The sequence below is a fragment of the Lissotriton vulgaris genome, chromosome 3_1 (assembly GCF_964263255.1).
Source record: "Lissotriton vulgaris chromosome 3_1, aLisVul1.2, whole genome shotgun sequence".
NCBI lineage: Eukaryota > Metazoa > Chordata > Amphibia > Caudata > Salamandridae > Lissotriton > Lissotriton vulgaris.
Genome location: NC_141689.1, coordinates 1,902,537,868 through 1,902,558,268, shown reverse-complemented (window position 1 = coordinate 1,902,558,268; position 20,401 = coordinate 1,902,537,868). Strand labels below are relative to the sequence as shown.

Here is a 20,401-nt window from a genome sequence, read left to right as displayed (position 1 = left end):
TGGGTATCCCTCCACTTTTGGTGTCAAAGAACTATTTGTTCTTGTTTATTCACAATCATTTATAATTTAACTGCATGTCCTGCTCCTTTCTCTTTTTTGTCTGTCTCTCTCTTTTGACTTTATTCTCTCATTCTCCTTTGCACTCTCTCTTTTTCTTCTCTCCCATTCTTTCTCAATTGTGTGTGTGTTTTGATCTTTTCCTCACAGCCCCCATTCCTCCCCCTCTCTTCACACTCTCAAGTCATCTTCATCTCATCCACCTTTTTTCTTTCCCATTCTGTGTCTTTGTGTCGCATTCACCAACTCCAACCTCTCTACACTCTACCCATTCTACCTTTCTCTTCTCACCCTTCCACCACTCTCACTCCACACACCAATTATTTGCTGCACTTGCTGTTGGCTTTGCCAATGCTGGATGCCTATAATATGTTACCAGCACTGGCAGAGCCAATAGCTTCAACCAGCAACTTTGAATCGGTGTTTTAATATTTACGGGATACCTGCCACATTGTGTGATGCAAAGTGAAACAACATGGCATGTTGCCTCAAACAGTTAACAAAACAAAAGTCATTCAACTCAAGCATAGTTTTTTTTCTCTCACACCTGTAACCATTTTCATTGAACAACATATTACTCCTGGGTTAAGCTGTAATGCAAACTCCTAAACATTGCTTGTTTCTCTAGAGGATGACAGGGCATTGTGCAGCGCACATAGAAAGAGGAAAACATCTATCAGGATTGTTTTTCGTCCCGGACCTGCACCCACCAAGCCTACCACCAGCAAGAATCACCTCAAGTGCATCCAGCTCAACACCCGCTCCGTACACAGGCACGCAGTCGAACTCTGGAACCTCCTGGACACAACAGCACCAGACGTCGCCTTCCTCACGGAAACCTGGATGAACGCCTCCTCAGCCCCCGACATCGCCATAGCCATCCCGGACGGCTACAAGATCACCCGGAGGGACCGCTCCAACAAAACCGGAGGAGGCATCGCCATCGTCCACAGAAACACCATCCGCATCACGACCAATTGGGAAGATACCCTCACAGCCGCTGAACACCTGCACTTCCAGATACACTCCGACCCCAGAACCACCCTCAGAGGCACCCTAATCTACAGACCCCCGGGTCCACGCACTCAATTCAGCGAAGCCATCGCAGACTTTGTTAGCCCACACGCCCTTGTCTCCCCAGACTAAATCCACCTAGGAGACCTCAACTACCACCTGGAGAACAACAACGACAGCAACACCACCACCCTGCTGGACAACCTCGCCAACCTCGGACTCAAGCAACTAGTGAACACCCCCACCCACTACGCCGGCCACATGCGTGACCCCGTCTTCTCCTCCAGCAAGCACATTTCCTTCAGCCACTCCACTGGTTTCCACTGGACAGACCAAAGCTGCGTTCACTTCTCCTTCAAGAAAACCACAACCCACCACAATCCTCAACAAGCCCCCCGCAGAAGCTGGAGCAAGATCACTGCCGACCAGCTCATCACCTCCCTAAGCCAGAACCCTCCCACCACCTCGACGGACCACAACGAAGCAGCCCGCAACCTCACACAATGGATCATCGACTGCACCGACGAACTCGCACCACTGAGGAAACCACCCACCGGACCCCACAGCAAGAAAGCCGCGTGGTACACGGACGACCTCATGAACTCAAAGAAAACCCGCCGATCCCTGGAAAAAACCTGGTGCCAGAACCAGACAACAGAGAACATAACAGCCCTCAAGAACGCCACCCGCAAGCCCCACCAACTGTTCCGCACCACCAAGAGAACTACCTACAAACAGCGCCAGGACAACAACACGCACAACAGCAAGGAACTCTTCAGCATCGTCAAAGGCTCTCTAACCCCAGCGCCTGCAACAACGACATCACACCCTCCCAAGACCTCTGCGACTCCCTCGCTGTGTTCTTTCACAGCAAGATCGACGACATACACAACAGCTTCGGCGCACAGACCAACCACTCAACCACCGAACCAGCGCACCCAACCGCCACCCTCTGCACCTGGAGCCCGGTCAGCACCGAAGACACCGCCTGCACTATGAGCACCATGCACTCCGGATCCCCTACCGACCCCTGCCCACACCACTCCATCATCGCACCCCAACTCCGCAATGTCATCAACAGCTCCTTCGCATCAGCCACCTTCCCAGAGAGCTGGAAGCATGCCGAACTCAGCGCCCTCCTGAAAAAACCCACCATGAGGCCCACGGACCTCAAGAATTTTCAACCCATCTCACTCCTCCCGTTTCCTGCCAAGGTCATCGAGAAGACGGTCAACAAACAACTCTCCACCTTCCTCGAGACACACGGATCCCTCGACCCGTCACAGTCCGGCTTCCGAGCTAACCACAGCACTGAGACCGCCCTCATTGCAGCCACCGATGACATCAGGTCTATGCTCGACAACGGGGAAGCCACCGCACTCATCTTCTTGGATCTCTCAGAAGCCTTCGACACGGTATGCCAACGCACCCTGATATAACGCCTCAGCGACACCGGAATCCAAGGCGCCGCCTTAGAATGGATCCCCTCGTTCCTCGCCGGCAGAACCCAGAGAGTCCGCCTCTCCCCGTTCCGGTCCATGGCTACCGAAGTCATCTGCGGAGTCCCACAGGGTTCTTCACTCAGCCCCACCCTCTTCAACATCTACATGAGCACCCTCACGGCCATCGCACGCAAACACAACCTCAACATCATCTCCTACGCCGACGACACACAGCTGATCCTCTCCCTCACCAACGACCCCGCCACCGCGAGAGCCAGCCTCCAGGAAGGAACAAAGGACATCGCGGAATGGATGAAGCTCAGCCGCCTGAAGCTGAACTCAGCAAGACGGAAATCCTTATCCTCGGACCATCCCCCTCTGCCTGGGACAACTCCGGGTGGTCACCTACCCTGGGCACCGCCCCCAAACCCACAGACCACGCACGCAACCTGGGCTTCATCCTGGACTCCTCCCTCACGATGACCAAGCAAGTCAACACCGTCTCATTGTCCTGTTTCAACACCCTGCGCATGGTCCGAAAAATCTTCTGATGGATCCCCACCGCAACCAGAAAAGCGGTCACCCAGGCCCTCGTCACCAGCCGCCTAGACTACAGAAGCACCCTCTATGCCGGAACCACAGCCATGCTCCAGAAAAGACTACAGCGCATTCAGAACGCCTTGGCAAGACTCATCCTGGACATCCCCCGCCACAGCTACATCTTTGTCCACCTGACTAACCTGCACTGGCTCCCCATCAGCAAGAGAATCACATTCCGACTCCTCACCCCACGCACACAAGGCTCTCCACGACACGGGCCCGAAGTACCTCAACAACCGCTTCGCATTCTATGGGCCAACCCGCCAGCTTCGCTCCGCCAGCCTCGCCCTTGCCACCGTCCCACGCACCAGCAAAGCCACTGCCGGAGGAAGATCCTTATCTTACCTGGCAGCCAAGTCATGGAACTCCCTCCCCACCCACCTCCGACTGACACAGGACCATCTCTCCTTCAGGAAGCAACTCAAGACCTGGTTGTTCGAGCAGTAACGACTCCCCTAACCCCCCCCCCCACCCCAGCGCCTTGAGACCCTAACGGGTGAGTAGCGCATTCTACAAATTCTCTGATTGATTGATTGATTTTTGTGCAAGAAGGGGCCTCTTACTGCACAAAAACAATCCTGTATGCAACGCATTGTGTGCAAAGAGGCCTGTGTGTTAGCTCTAGGCAGGCCATTATGCACTAGTGCAGGGGAAAGGACAGGAATGTACTGTATTTCCCTAACTAGGGTGCATTCCTGCCCTATCCCAGTGAGAGAACGCATAAATAAGGCCTAAGGTTTGCCATTTCAAAAATGGTGCAGACATCATCATGCCTCCACAGAATGCTGTTTAGGAATGCATCACGGCAAATGGTTTCACAGGTGTGTCTGCTATTCTTTATTCAAAAGAGAATTAAAATACTTTGAACTTGCCAAATTAAATACTTTTCTACTCAAAGGCACATTTTTTTCGCCACAATCGATAGAAATGTTACCAAACAGACATCAAGATTCTGTTCAAACTTACAACAGCTGCTACATCATGCATTAACTGCAATTCATATGAGAATTATATCGAAATTGGAGATAAACATTAACATTTTCTGTGTACAGGTCCTCCCACACAAATGTTTCTCCTGTCTCACTCTGTTGTTTCCTGACAACCCCTAAAACTGCTGAGCTGTAGTGCCTGCTTTATCTAAGAGCTCCGAGTGGAGAGTGGGAAGTAGCAGACACCTTTACACTTGGCCTCTTGTGATTAATTGCGATCATGTTTGCAGACATCCTTGTGACATTCATGATACGCTAATTGCGCGCCATTTTTCACACACACAGCAAACAAAATGACTCAGCGTAGCAATCGATGCAGCACATTGGGCCATATGTATCATTCTATCGTTTTGCGAATTCCAAATAGCGAATTTTAAGGAATCGCTATTTGGAAATCGCAAAACGGTATGTATGTAAATAATCGCTATTTTTTAGCGATTTCCAATAATTCCTTATTTGCGAATTCGCAAGTTGCGAATTCGCAAATAAGGAATACATCCCATTCATTTCTAAGGGCCTCTTGGCCCATAGAAATGAAAGGCAAAATTGCGATTAGCAATTTGCTAATCGCAAATTTTGCGAATTTTCCAGGGTGCAGGGGTGTCTCAAGAGCACCCTGCTGCACCCCTGAAAATGACATGTGTGCGCATATGGCGCACATACATGCCCAAAGGGCATGTATGAGCTTCACATGGCACCTTTTGTTTAAAAAAAAAAATGCTTTTTGAAAAGAATTCACAATTTACCACCAACTACAAGTTGGTGGTAATTTGCGACATCTTATTCCAAAATCGCAATTTTTAAATATTTCATACATATCATTTAGGAAATCGCATTTAGCGATTTCCTAAATGCTTGTGCAATGTTAAGGAATCGCAAATGTTGCGATTCCTTAACATTTGCGATGCGATAATTTCATGCATCGCATTTCACGTTTTTCTTGTCGCAAACGCTGCGAATTTCCGATTCGCAGCGTTTGCGACAAGAAAAACGCTTCATACATATGGCCCATTGTGACTGGAAATCCGACCATTAGCAGATTTATGTTCGAGCTGTTTGTCGGTTTTTAATATTTGTATTGAAATTTTGCCGGAGGTGTTGTGGGTGTTCCGCAGACCAAATAAGTGTCCACTTTATTGTGACGGAATCCTAACGGGTTCGTTGTTACAAGAAAAGGTTCGTTTTCATTTGTAGATCTCTTTTGAGTCTGTGACATATATATGCATGAACGTCATTTTCATTTTCTTTCATAAATAATTTTCCAAAATTGCAAACCATGCGCACTACAAAGTCCATTTAACAAAGCAAGTGATGCTTCAAAAATGTCATATGCTTCCTGCAGCTTTGCGGGCATCTTCCGGTTCAGGTTCGGTTATTAAACGACTAAACGAAAATTCCATTTGATTTTTATTCATTCATTTTGTTAACTCCACAGTTTGTCACTATGATATCCTCTAATCACGAGTTGTTGCACCCCCTTGTTTTAACCTACGGGATTGTTTACTGGGTTCTGTGCTCACACACTCAATATTCAGTTAGAACCATTGATAGTTCTTATGTCATGGTATTTTATTGTAATTTATAACCATATGTTGTTGAATGAGTAAAAATTGATTAGTTTCCTAACAGGATAGGCAGATAGCTAGTACATTATTGCAGAAGCAATCATTGGTTTCAGATAAGCCATTCTGCAGCCATTGCGTTTTTCTGAAATGCACAACAGACAATGCAATGAAATGTAATCGAAATATTTTAAACTGAAATTGGACTTTATGAACTCTGTGGTATGTGACAAGTCAGTTTCCATAATGGTTTGTCCCGTGTCTAAGTTTTTATTTACATGTAAGTATAAGTGACAGAGCTGCTTATTTCCTGTCAGGATGCCTTCCTCAGCACATGGAAAAATACATTATTATTGTATATTTCAGATCACAGGAGTATGATATTCACAATCATAATTTTTTTTCTCCAAATAGACTAAACAGGCAGAATACATGTTTTAATGTAGCCACTGTCAGTAGTGACACGCCAACCAGATCATTTGGGTGGTCCTCTGTCCTATAAGGGGCCACCTATTGCCCCTTGTTTCTGCCCAGCCTCCTAGCTATATTACTTTCGCAGTATTCCTGAAAATACAATTCACCAAATAAACTTCTTAAATAAACACTCTTCAGCCGGAGCATTTGTGTGATATACGGACACATCCCTATGGTATGGGGACAAATTGTACTTTAAAATACACTGTTTGTCCCGTTATTTCTCCAGACTTTCTCAGGGAGGAACCATCCAATCAACAACCCTAGCTTCCTTTCGAGTTCCTACAGACTGAATAAAAGCCCAATATTTAAATAAGATGTGCCACATTGCCCTCCTTCAGTTGACTTCTCCAGGATTATGGAGACCACTTGGAGGTAGGGAATAGAACAGTACATAACTTACAATTTGACTACTTTTCTCAAAAATATTAAGACTTAGCAAACATGGAAATATGGTGGCAAGGTAGCAACTTGGTAACTTCTCTTCATATACTTGACATGATTTTTCAGAACTTGTGGAAGTTGAATAGGTGTGGACAACCTATTTTTCCAGTGGAAGTGAGGCAATGAAAAGTGATTGTAGCCTGCTGGTACATCACAGTACCTTAGTTGTTCAGTCTTTATATATTACAGCAGCTAGAAAAAAGGAGAATTTGGAGTTAGTGGTTCTCCCGTCACGGAAAAATAATGCTGACTTGTCATGGTGAACCTTAAAGGCAGTAAATCAGAGGTCTTCAAACATTTGGGTGCCGAGACACCCCGTCAACATTTTCAGTCGTAAGGACCCCCTCCTGACAAACATTTCTAAACCTGTAGGCAGGGCTTCTGGAATTACGAGGCAGGTGAGGACCAAATTACACGAAAGGCTTGACTAAATTGTGTGAGAAGAAAATGTAAATAATGTTCTGTGATGCCACGTTATTTTGGGATAGAATCGCTTCATTATTTTGACATTTTTTGCACACAATAACACAGAGGAAAGATTTCACCCTATCAGTACCAGTTTATAACCAAAATACAGCAATTAACATCAGAAAGATGTCTAGTCAACCGTTGTGATTGGCCTTCCACTCCGCAGGAATACGTGCTGCCACATTAGAAGGTCACCTGGCCCTGGCCGGGAGCAGCAGTGGTCCAAAACCCTGGCGGTGTTGTGCAGAGTTAAGCAATTTACCCATGCCGCTTTCCTCTCACCCCCTCCCTTCCATCCCTATCTCCTTTCCCAACCCTGTATCCCTCTCTCATATTGCCGGCATTTTATTTCAGCCCTTTTTACAACTTCTGAACTCTCCCCATTCAACTGCTCACTTCACCCTTAATCACCTCTTGCCATTCTGTCTTTTCACTGCCCTCATCTCTAACAGTTTCTCCCATTTACCTCATGGACTCTCTGGCCCCGACACCTCCCGTGCCCATCTGCACTTCTCATTCACCTCAAGTCTCTCCATTCAAATTGTTGTCTATTTGTATCTTACACCTCTTCAGTCCCCCTAATCATCTTTCACATTTCTACTTTGTTCGTTCACACCTTCTTTAACAAATGTCCCTCTCCCCTGTTACCTCAGCACCAGTGCTTAATTAGAGTAGGTGGTTTCCGGTGCTCCGCACTGGCACCTAATTGTGCAGACTGGCACTATGAGAGTATGCCACATGGTGGATCTGTCTGTGTAATTTAGAGATGAGCAGAACAGCTGTTTATTAATTCAATATACATTAAAAACTATAAAATCCTGACATCCATGTCATTCTTATAGCTTATGGGGCTTGAAATAGTCACACTTGTACAGTGTTATGGTTGGTAGTTGCATAGGTATTGTCATTGGCCGCACAGGCAATGCAATGAATGGGTGGGTGGTTAAAGTTTCAGTGGCACCAACAATGCACCTCATCTCTCTGTAGCACCTTTCTGACAAACATTTTGTTTATAGTGCTACGCATAGTTTACTCACACTTAGTTCTGTGATCTGCATAGTGCATATTCTTTGTAGCAGGCACATTAACCCTCTGCACTCTGTGAGTGCATGGTGAGCGACGCAACAGTATGAGAGTAGGGAAAGAGGAGTGACTGCAGGGGGAGTAAGTTGGCCATATGAATTTGGGTGTGGATATAAGTGCAGAGTGGGATGAATGAATGCATGGTTAATGATGGCTTGTTTGAGTGAGTTGCAAATTGAGCAGTGAGGGGGCAGGTGAATGAGGTGTCACATGAGTGCAGGTGAGTAGTGTGACTGCAGGCTGAGGTACAGGGTGAACAACGCAAGTGAATTGTGATTGAAGAGTATTTCACTGTGAGTGCAGGGTGAGAGGGTGAATGATGTGAGTGCATGGTGATCAGTGTGAGTGCATTGTGATCGCTGTGAGTGCAGGGTGAACATGAAAGTGAAGTGCGAGAATGAGAAGTGAGTTCTCTGAATGCAGGGTGCATTTCCAGACACTTGAAGTAACTCAACAAATTATTGACGGCGGCGTAGCGTTTAAGATATAAGTTAAACTATTGCTATTATGACATTAATCAGGGATCGAGGGTGGAGGAAATAAATAATATGCTGATCTTGCAACATACTTCCAGTCCTATGGTTAGGGTTGCCTGCTCAATATTTTGATGTCCAGACAATACAAAAATAAGCAGTCACCTAATGCTGTATATTTCGGCACTCATTTGTGCATACTTGGAACAGCAAATCTAAATAGAAAGCACTTTTAATTGTGTTCTAGGGCTGCCTCAATGATCCATGACTGATAATTAAAGGGAACAAAGACAGAAAAGTCACATTACGAATGTATTGATTTATGCGTTTTTATATAGCGCAGACTTTACCCGAAGGTGTCAGAGCGCTTCACGATAGGAACAGTAATGTTACATGAGGAGAAAATTACAAGTGATCAAATTACAAAAGCAAACATTAAGTTACAAGAGGCAAAAGTGACAATAGTGAGCAACCAAAATACAAGAGGTAGCAAACAGTACATTACAGGAGGAAAAAGTGATATGTGTGCAGGTTACAAAAGCGTACAAAGTACAAGTAGAGGTGTTATACAGCAAACTCAAACTCAATAACAAACGTTACGTAGGCAATGGTGGCACTTGTGCAAGTATATAAAGCAAACAAAATGTGAGAGGTAGCAAACAGTGTGTTACAAGAGAAATGGCTGGTATTTTTTCTTCTGGCAACCCTACTGAATCCCTGTAGTCAGATGGGCCCGGGCAGAAGTGTGATCGGGAATGCGCGACCCCCTTTCCATCACTCCACGGCCCCCCTGGGGGGCGCGCCCCACACTTTGAAGACCCCTGCACTAAATTAACCTGAGCTTAACTCTCTGGTAGCTATGGAACAGAGCATTTAAAGCATTAAAAAACACCAACACATTACATTAGTAAGCCACAACACAAAATAAAAATCCAACACCAATTTCTAAGAAGAGGAAACATTTTTTATGAATTAAATAACACCACAGAGCCACTTTGGGACATCTGGCCACACTTGACCGGGACAAAGTCAAAGTTTCAGACTGACCGTAATGGAGCGTGGGTCAAAAAGAATTAGCGGTATGGCTTGGTCAAGGTTTTACTTTCTGACTTTGTCACTTTTTTGGAGCGTCTTCTCTTGACGTAAAGCAAGGCTACTTGTCCGCCTGGCTTTTGGTTTGACAATGGCAGCTTGGTTCAACACAATGCAAGTCCCGGAAGTCTTGTTGACGACGAAAAGCTCCGTAGCTTCAGCTGGGCAAACCTGAATCTTAGGCCGAGCCACAGTTCAACATTGCAGGTCCTTTTGGGGTTCCAAAGTGTCGCACAATTCAAGGTTCCAGAAGCTCTTAGTTGGTCTTTGGGTTGTTGGGAGAACGTCTCCAAAAGTGCACCTGGGCAAATCCTTTAAAGTCCAGCTAAAGTTGGTCAATTGGCTTCTTCTTGCTGAAGATGATGCAGGTAGAGCTCTTTTAACCTGTTGCTTTCAGGGAGACCACTCCTTCACTTTTTACAGCAAGGAAAAGTCCTTAGGGCTGTAGTTCCAAAGTGTTCAGCAGTTACAGCCATTCAGAGTGAAATCCTCTTTGTGCAGGCCAGGGTTCTAGCAGGGCAGTACTTCTTCTTCTTGTCATTCAGGCAGGGATCTGAGCTGCTGGGCAGCTCTCTGATATATACCAGGTGTTCTTGGGTGACAAGCAGAGGGGCACCCCTGACTAATGGGGTGCAGTGTGCCACCTTCAGGTATGACAACTTCCTCTAAAGTGTGGCACATGTTTGTCCCACAAAACACAATTCTTTAAAATCCAAAACAGAGACACTCTTTCCCGAAGGTTAAGATCCGGCAAAGCCAACCCACTGGTGTGGCTAAGTTTCCCTAACACTCGCCTTCCAGCTTCTCTGCTGATTCAATTACTGGGGCTCCTGTCTGGCCGAGGGTACAGAATGTGGGGATGGGCCGGTGTCCTGTCTTGTCATTTCTTCTTTGAAGACCAGTTTGGCTACTCCACCCCCATCCTGCCTTTTGCTCTGCAGCTGCAGAGCTCCTCCCACCAAATGCCCTTTGTCCCTATGCAGGCTGATTCACATCTCATTAGAGCAGTTTGGGTCAGCCTGTCAAATGTTGGCAATCACAAGAGGCTATGTAAGGCTGTATTTTGGTCCATCAGAAAAGCAAGTCCTATGTCTTATTTTCTGTTCTAGGTAACCTCAAAAAGTTGTTGGATTTATTCTATCAACTATTATTTTAATACTTTGAAGTATATTTTTAGCTCACTCCTGTCAAAAGTTGTACTTTTTTTGAAGTATCCCCATGTTAGCCCATGGAGTCAATGTGCTACAATGGGGAAAAACAAAATTGGCAGTTTTTCCCTCACCATGGCATGTAAAATATATTTCAAAATGTCCCGGCTTATATTTACAGGGCACCCTACCCCTGGGGCACCTAAGGAAGACTTTAGTGACATATATATAAAATAAGGTTGTTTAAGACTTTGAAAGTACCTGTAATTACAATGTTGAATTTGCATATAATGTAATTTTAAAAGCAACCTGCAAAGCAGGACTGCCTTTAACCCCTCCCCTGCTAATGACGGAACCGCTCCGTCATCAGCTACAGTTGAGCTGTGCTGATGACGGAGCGGTTCCGTCATGGCCCGGCCGCCGCGCCTGCGCGGCGCTGATTTCGCGCCTGCGCGGCAGTCTTAATGAGCGGGGCGGGTCATGACGGAACCGCTCCGTCACCAGCACAGCTCAACTGTAGCTGGTGATGGAGCGGTTCTGTCACCAGCATGCGGCGGCCGCGCGGCCGCCCCGCCCCTTTAGCGCTGCGACGGAATAGCCGCCGCAGCGAAAGGGTTAAAATGACAGCAGCCACCACAGCATTGCACACTTAAGTGCGTTAAACCTGCTTGGCCTCAATATACTAGGGGCTTATAGGTAGTTTGTCATTGCAATTGTAAGTTACACTTAATTATCATAGACCGTTTACACAGAGCACAGTTAAAAAATGGGGGGATCAGGGCAAAAAGGCAAACTTTCTCATTTAATATTTATGTATGTATGTATGTAAAAGTAACTTTGCAGTACCAAAGCAGTAATAAAGTCAAAACACCAAACAACATAAATCCCAAACTGAATGTGAAAAATATAGTATAATTGAATAAACAAAATAGCACAAAAATGATAATGACTGAATACTGGGAACCAGAGATATGAATTTTTTATGTTTAAATACTGCCAAAAAACAATAAGCACCAACAATAGTCCATGGAAGCAGTAGACAGTGGCCTAGGCGTGGCTTGAAGCTGACCGCAATGAAGCACAGGTTGCATCCTCAAAGTGCTGTAAGCCTGAAGCTGTATCCAAAGAAGGCGTATCAAAATCAGGCATCTTTGCAGCCAGGTCTCCAATTTTCAGAATTTTTAGAGCAGGTCTTTTAGGGTCACTGCTAAGACTCCCAGGGACAACACATAGGGGCCAAAACTAACTCCAACTGAAGCCACCAGCAATGTTTAGTTGGTACTGGTTACACTGTCCCATCATGAAAAAGGGCTCTGACACTTGTTGTGTCCATGTAGCCACACAGGAGGTCAGTAAACTGAACCGTGAAGTACACTTCTATGTCCTGGAGGCAGACAGCCCGGTCCTTCAGGGCTCTTCTCATTTTACAGGCAAATAGGTCCTGTCATTTTCTGATTTTCCAGTGATCCAAAAAGTGGTCTGAAGACAGTGACTTAGGTGAGCCACATTAGTGGTTGGCTTCAGCTAGTGGGAGGGTTACTCTTTGCTCCTCCCTAGAAAATGAGGTAAAAGTTCTAGGGGCAACCCTAATTGCCTTTTTAGCTGTTTTCTTTGCCCTACTGCCAACAATACCACAGTGCACCGTACTCATAAAATTCAAGATGGAAAAACCCTTTCTCGCTTGTGCAGAGCCCATGTAACCACCAAGAGGTGTGGTCAGGAAAATGAGCTGTTCCCAACTTAGTGGCCACTCAAAACATGTTGTGGGGTAGCTTCTCTCCCACTGGCTGTGGTGCCAATTTGACTGGGAGGGGACCAATCACAACACTGCAGTGCAGCATTGTGATTGGTCAGGGTAACCTGGGTGCTTACCAATCACAATGCTGCATTGCAGTGTTGTGATTGGTCCGTGGGGCCTGGCTGTGTTTCCTGTTCAAGGAGAGAAGGAGTAGAGACACGGGACTGGCGACAAGCTAAGATATTAAAACATTTTATATTGCACACTCAACCCCAGCACTACTTCACCTGCGTGACTCCCCCTCTGCGACACCCCCATGGCACCTACCCCACCTGAACCGCCACCCACAAGCCATGCTGTCCCCCACTGATGTCCATTAGAAGCCACTTTCAACATGTTTAAAGCGGAAGAACAGGCACTCTGCTCATGGTTAGCAGGAGTAAAGTGCATAGAGTTCTAGATCCAGGAAAACAATTAGGGAAAAATGGGAGGAAAATCTACAAAAGATGCTCATTTCCCACAGCTGTCAACAACCAATGGTTGCTATGGCCTATGCCTGTGCCTGAAAAAATGCACTGCTATAAGAAACAGGTTTCCACTCTACAATCAAGTATAACCTCTATTTAGTCCATTTATATGCCTTAAATCTATTTTCCTCTTTAAAAGTTCTATGGTAATTAAATATGAGTAAATTGAGGTTCACCATATTTTTTCCCTGAGTCCAAATTTAGATATGTGTGAATTCTGTAATATTAACATATTTCCTATACCATTATCAACATTCATTTGAATTAGAGCAATGCAGTTACTATACATCCGCAGTAAGTTCTCTACCACATTTTATTACTTATGCTATGGCTCACAAGTGTAAATTCCGAAACCATTCCGTGATACTTCCCACGGGTAACCTTATCACCACATTTAAGCATTATTAATACATTTTATTCTTTGTTTTGCGTGAGGCTATGTCTTCAGCATTCCTGGTTCTTGATGAGTATAATTATAAGGAACAATTGAACATTGACATACAGCTGTTCAAGTCACTTGCAAGGACTGAAGCCAATCATTTAACTGATGGTGCTCTAATGATAACAGTGTTTAATAAGTACACTTTCCATTAGATATCATGTCTGCTACTTAGCTCTGACAGCAAAGTTCAGCAATCTGTTTTTTTTTCCCTTGTATCCTGCACTCATCTTCTGTATGCACCCTTTAATGTTTTATTGTGTAATTGTTCAAAATAGAAATGTAAGAATCTATCATGATAGTTGCCTTCATAAAGATATCTGAATACAATGCTAAATTCAGGGGTTATTTAAATGGATGTGAGCATGCTTTTTTGTCCTCATGTCAGTGAGACCAGAGTATCATCAATGATTTTCTAAGAAAGACAGGGGAGAGAATGTTGCCTTACACTATACTATGAAATGTTCCTGAACTACAGAACCCACTGAGGTCCACAACGCAGTTTACCATCATTGGACTGTTCAGGCAATCTGCAAAATTGAAATCAAAATACTTCATTTTCTTTTTTATTGTGGATCCTTCCGTGCTTTAATAATGTAATTCGAAACACAGATTATCTTTCCAATATTTACTAGCCAACGCTCTTGCAAGCTTAGTCAGGTACCAAAAGTAATTCTGAAAGGTATTTAGTTTCCTTGATTCTAGAAGAGAATTGGTATTTCTATTCTCCGCAGCTCTGAAAGATCAGTTGAACAGAACGAACAAACATTCAGAGGTGTCAGGCGAGCCTCTTGTTCAATTATTCACAAAGGATTCCAATTTCATATCATCGTCTCTAATGTACCTGTATTAAGTACAATTTGCGATAGTAAACCAAAGTCACACATTTGTCTTTCAAGGTAGGGCTTGCTTATCTTGAGTATAGATAGAAACTATGGGAAAGCCCGCCCGCCACCCTATCGTTAAACGGGACCGCCCACCTTAAGGGCGGGGTCCCGACGCCAGCATTAGGATGTGCCCACCACTGTGGCGGGCACATCCTGCATTTCTAGCATTGTGGCAGGCGGGGCTCTCAGCACTGCCCGCCACAATACTAGAAATGCATTTCTGCATTTGCATTAACAAAGCGCAGGCAACGCGCAGTGCCTGCCGCTTTGTCAAGGCAAATGAAGGGGGGTACCACAGGTACCCCCCCATGTGCAATACCCCCCTCCTTCACTCTGGGGGCCCACAGGGGGCCCCCAGAGTGAAGACCGCATGCCTTTCCGTGCGGTGTCTGCTTGACACCGCCACCATATTAATCATTTTCCGCCCGGCCGCAATGCGACCGGGGCGGAAAAGTGGCGGGCAGGATTTTGCTCCACCGTGGTCTCCCCCGCCATTCTAATATGGCGGGGGGAATACAGGGAAGGATGGCGGGCGGATTGTCCCCACCAGGCTGGCGGTGGCTACCGCCAGCCTGGCAGGGGCAATCCGCCCGGTATCTTAATGGACCCCTAAATGAGGTCAACCACATAGAGCTAGCTTTTTCATAAATCCATTATAACTCAATGGCTGTTTTGTCAATTTTTCTCTTAATTTGCTAGCTATTGTTGTTATATAGAGATTACATAGTAGTGATGATAGAGGACATCATGCTGTTGTAGGGTGGTTTGTACATAATTGGGGGATTGTATAATCATATTTTCAACAAGCCTAATCTTCTGTCAGACTTCCAAGCGGTAGTTCCAATTTAACAAGGTCAACATTCATTGGTTCCCCACACTGCTGCATCATTTGCAGTATGCATTGCCAAGGTTATCTTGTCATCAACTGCCAGATCGCAAGAGGCAATTTGAGATTGTGTACACGTGGACATACACCTACGGATGATAAACCATTTTTTCTTTGGCATGTATGAGGCCATGCATTAAGATGCACAACTAGTCAGGTAAGTTTCTTGTGACACCGTTAAGCAGCAACAATGCCTATGTCAATCACTCTTCAGTGAGCCGTTCCCTGGCTTTAACATTAAGTACATAGTTCCCTCAGACCAAAACATTTGAGTAGTGCCATCTTGCTAGATGAGTGCAAGACCAAGTTCTGGTTTAGATATCTATATGTCTCAGATGGTAGCTAGGATTAGATGTTAAGTTTGTGGTGGTGTCTGCTTGCCCAACACAGTGACTTGCCCACCTGTCAGTGTTTTTTAATAGCATTATATGTAGAATGCCTATTTCTGAGACTCTTCCTCAATATTTTCATATAAAGGGGAAACTCATGAGGTAAAGTCAGAAAGAAATGGTGCTACCTTTTGTTTATGTTCTGAGACAGCTGGTGGTTATTAGTCACTATCTGTGCTAGATGCTGTTGTTTACCTTTGGGGTTTCAGCTCTTAATCATTTTTACTTCAATTGGATGATGTAGAAGTTCATTCTGTAAAGGGATGTCCAAAAGTGCCAATAGAAAGCAGTCGAGGATTACTCAAGTAAGTAATAAAAAGGTTAGAACTCAAATATATTATGAAACATTTATCAGACTTTAACATACCCGATGTCTAGCTGAGTGAAAGCTTCAAAAATAGCCTGAGTCAGAGACGAGGGTATTGAAATGTAGCCCAAAAATGCATTCTGTGACTCAGTATCCCCATACATTCTAATGGTGTGCTATGTGTCTCTGTGCACCCAAAGCGACATGTTTACAATGAAATGGTGCAGCGCTATAAGCAATGTTGCTGTGCGAACAGCGTCATTTAAAAAATGCAGGGATTTTTAAAGCCAAGGAAAGCCAAGCGAAGTGGCTTTGTGTGGCATTGTAAATATGGGCAAGCACACAGCGCCGCCAGAGCTAAAAAAAGTGATGCTCCAGTGACACTAGGGGCTTGTAAATATGTCCCAAAGTGTCTACACACATGTATCTTGTCTCCACACGTGCAAAGCATTCTTCAAAGTGACAATGGAATGTTAGCTGACTTTTTCTCCATTGCCCATAGGTACCTGACTGTTAGTGAGCATCACCTTTGATGGGTCTGTCTAACACTATGGTAACATAATTAACTCGAGTATCTCTGTAAAATAATGAACATCTTTGTACTATCTTATGTTCGAAATGTTATTACAAGTTTATAACACACATGTGCAAACTAAGGCAGGTTTGTAGTGAATACCATACCTGTTATAAATCCAAATTAATGCAAATAATTTTTTTTAACTTTTGGTTTTGTGATCTTCAGTATCTGTTAGTGTAGTGAAAGTTAGTGGATAGCCAGAAACATAAGCTCTCTGATGATTGTACCAACGTAATGTTTTATTGGAAAAGGATGAGGAAAAGTATGCGGATCATTGTACACATGGGCCCCCTCCATTTTTTAGGAAGTTGCAGTTAAACTTATATGGAGCTCCAATGATATGGTTGCACCTCATACATTGCTCCGAATCAAGACTAGATTTACTGTCGTAAAAAGTATAGAAAAGACTGCAATATGTGTCTTTGGGCATGTACTGATCTTATGGCTTCACTATTCAAGAGCATCATGGCTTCCTCAGGGATCACTGACATAATATAGAATACCAAAATATAGGCTTACCAAAATATCGTTGACAAAATAGGAATGCAAAATATTGAATTCCTATCTACAAACAGGTAAGTGCAAAAATATCGAATCAAAAATATTGTTGTAAAAAATATAGTTAGTCAAAATATAATTTTTTTTAAATGTCTTAAAAGTAATTTAAAATTAATGAAATAATTAATATTATTAATTAAAACATACTTAAAAATACCTAAATAACCTTAAAATTAAAACTAATTAATTTAAGTTAAAAAAGATAAACATACAATTTTATTTTTTAATACATATATATATATTAACGTAATATTAATAAAAAATATACAATATTTTTACCGTAGGATAGTGGGAGGGTAAAATTTACTATTACCACTGCAGTGAGTGCAACAGTAGGGAAAGCGTTGGATAGCGTAGGGGTAAAAATTACTATTCCCACTCCAGAGAGTGCAACAGTAGGGAAAGCGTTAGATAGCATAAGGGTAAAAATTGCTATTCCCACTCCAGTGAGTTTAACAGTAGGGAAAGTAATGATTTAATATATTAATAACAATAAATTAAAAATCAATATGAATAAAACATTAATTATAATTATTTACCAATGTAATATTAGGTAATAATTAAATAATTAGAAATATAAATAAATATTAGTTATTCAAAATTAATTACCTATTCATAATTAATTAACAACTGATTAATTTTCAATAACAACAACTAATTAATAATAAAAAAATGATTACCAATTAATCATTAACAGTAAATTAATTATCAATACACAAAAAGTATTTTTAATATGTAATTTTTTTCTCAGCCTATTCCCCTATAAATCCACAACCCGCTACAGAGAATAAATTAATAAAAGTATCATAATTATCAAATAATTAATTAATAAAAATTCATTACCAATTAATAAAAATTAATTACCAAATAAAAATTAATTAACAATCAATTAAAAATCAATACCAATAATTACTTTTCTTTTACTTAATTACAATTAAATTACTTCCCACCCTATTCCCAAATAAACCCACAATGGAAAATAAATTAAGAAAATTAACATATTGATCAATTAATCAATTGATAAAAATTAATTAGCAATCAATAAAAATTACATACCAATTACAAATTAGTTAACAATACATTGAAAATGAATACCAATAAATAAATAAAAATATTTAATTAATTACAATTAAATTACTTTCCACCCTATTCCCCTATGAACCCACAACCCGCTACAGAACTAAAAAGCTAAATTAAAATAAAAAACCTAATAATTGCTAAAAATGTATATTTAATTTAATATAATTAAATTACTTTTACCCTATTCCCCTATAAACCCACAACCCGCTACAGAATTAAATTATGTAAAAATTAAATAACATAAAATTCATTACTTAAAATAAATTAAACATACATTACAAAAATAATATACTAATATACAAAACACTTTAAAAAATTTGATATTATAAAAAATTCGATATATTTTAATGCCTATATTATATACTTCGATTATTTTGACTTCTATATTTTGACAATCGATATTACATTACTTACCTTCAATTCGATATTTTTAACCACTATATTGTGTCCATTCTATATTTTGTCCATTCTATATTTTTACTTCGATATTATGGCCATTCTATACATTTTTTACGATATGTGTCTAGTTACCCTTCCTCAGATATACTCTTCCGTCATATTTTACGTCTTCCCTAAAAGAGAGTCTGTATGGGCATAGAACTGACATCATGTTGTGCAATCTATAGTGCTCTTGGAATCTGCATAAGGGTAGCCTAAAAAGGCAGGTCTTTTGATCCCAAAACAAACTATAATTCCATGTGCTTTAGCTTCAGTGTAGGAGTTAACTGGCCCCAGAACAAGTTTATAGTGGTTGAGTTAGAAGGGACAACTCATTACCTTAAAGACAACCAGCTAGCTGTGCCACAAGCTCCTTCCAGGGCCAGAAAGTGTTAGCCAAGTTGGATTTTACTGAAATATTGCAGTGTGGGATAGTTTGCAGTGAGGCAAATAGGATGTGCTGCTAAAGTGGAATGATTTTCCTTTGGGAATTTATTGCCCATTAGTGAGGGAGTGTCCATCAGCGCCCCCCCCACTGGCTAGTGAATTGTACAAATGGAGCACCTTACCCCAGGTCCGTAGACGACTTCTGGATCTGCTGTATTTAGCCTTTGTGGAGTCCTGAGGGTCTGGATCTGCTCTCACTTGTACCTAGTACTAAGATGTGCTCTCCAAGGGTCACATAGCTGACCTCCTGTGTGGCTACCAGGACATAACAATCTGCGTAAGGCCTTTTTCATGAAGTGACCAATAGAACTGGATAGCATTCTTGGCCTCTGCTGGATGCTCTCTTGCCGGTAAGTTCTGTCCCTTAGTTTCTGGGAGCCTTACAAGTGGCTAAGAGGAACTACCTCAGAAATTCATAAAAGTTGAGACTTAAAATAATTTTTGATTTCCAAGATCTACAGAACTTTCAAAGTTCCATGCTGCAAGGGTGTCCACTCTCGCTAGGACTTCATCAGATACAGATTCAGATTTTCCCCACTGGAAAAACATGAACTCCAAAAACAAGACTAAGTTCAGAGGTAGACATCCTGACTGGGTAAAAGAGGCAAAATATAGACTCCTGACAAGACAACTTCAATACTTACATAGTTTGAGATTGCATGAATAGAACACATGTGGTGGGTAACCACAAGAGTTGGGAAAGGAGGGCTGCCTAGTTGGCAGGTGGGGGGGGGTAGAAATACAAAGAAGTGTTTTCTTTTAGCTCTTTCCTTTAGCTTTGGAGTAAGGGGCAGACATTGAGATGATGAGGTAGTTCATTTAAAAGCATTGGTGAATAGGTAGAGAAAGCTTGTTTTCAATTTTTACTATTTCATACATTTTAGGTTTTTAATTCTACTATTGAAAAGCTGTGATGTGTGGGGAGATCTGCAGATTGTATCTATGAGGAAGTGCTCAATACTACATTATTTGTCTTCTAAATCCCACCATATTCTTTTAATCTCTTTGTTGTGAAAAATATAAATATATATGTAGTGGGCTACAGGGCAGAATTAAAATTGTCAATTGTTTCTCATGGAACCATCGTGATTAATGAAACAAAGTGCCAATCATAAAATCTGGAACAGCCTGGATTGTTGCATTTTAACATCATAGGTAATGCATCATCCCCATATTATCCTTTCCCGGTTCAATATTAAGGCTATCATTTAGGGTTTGAAGGACTATAATTTATTCTTCCAGCGCAGTGGAGGCATGCACCCTACTGCCCTAACAGTCTGCA

General features: G+C 42.6%; 1 protein-coding gene across 2 annotated transcripts in view; it reads left to right on the top strand.

The window, feature by feature from the left end:
- Nucleotides 1-20,401, top strand: part of FSTL5 (follistatin like 5) — a 2,973,258-nt gene that overhangs the window by 986,642 nt on the left and 1,966,215 nt on the right. The window lies entirely within an intron of this gene.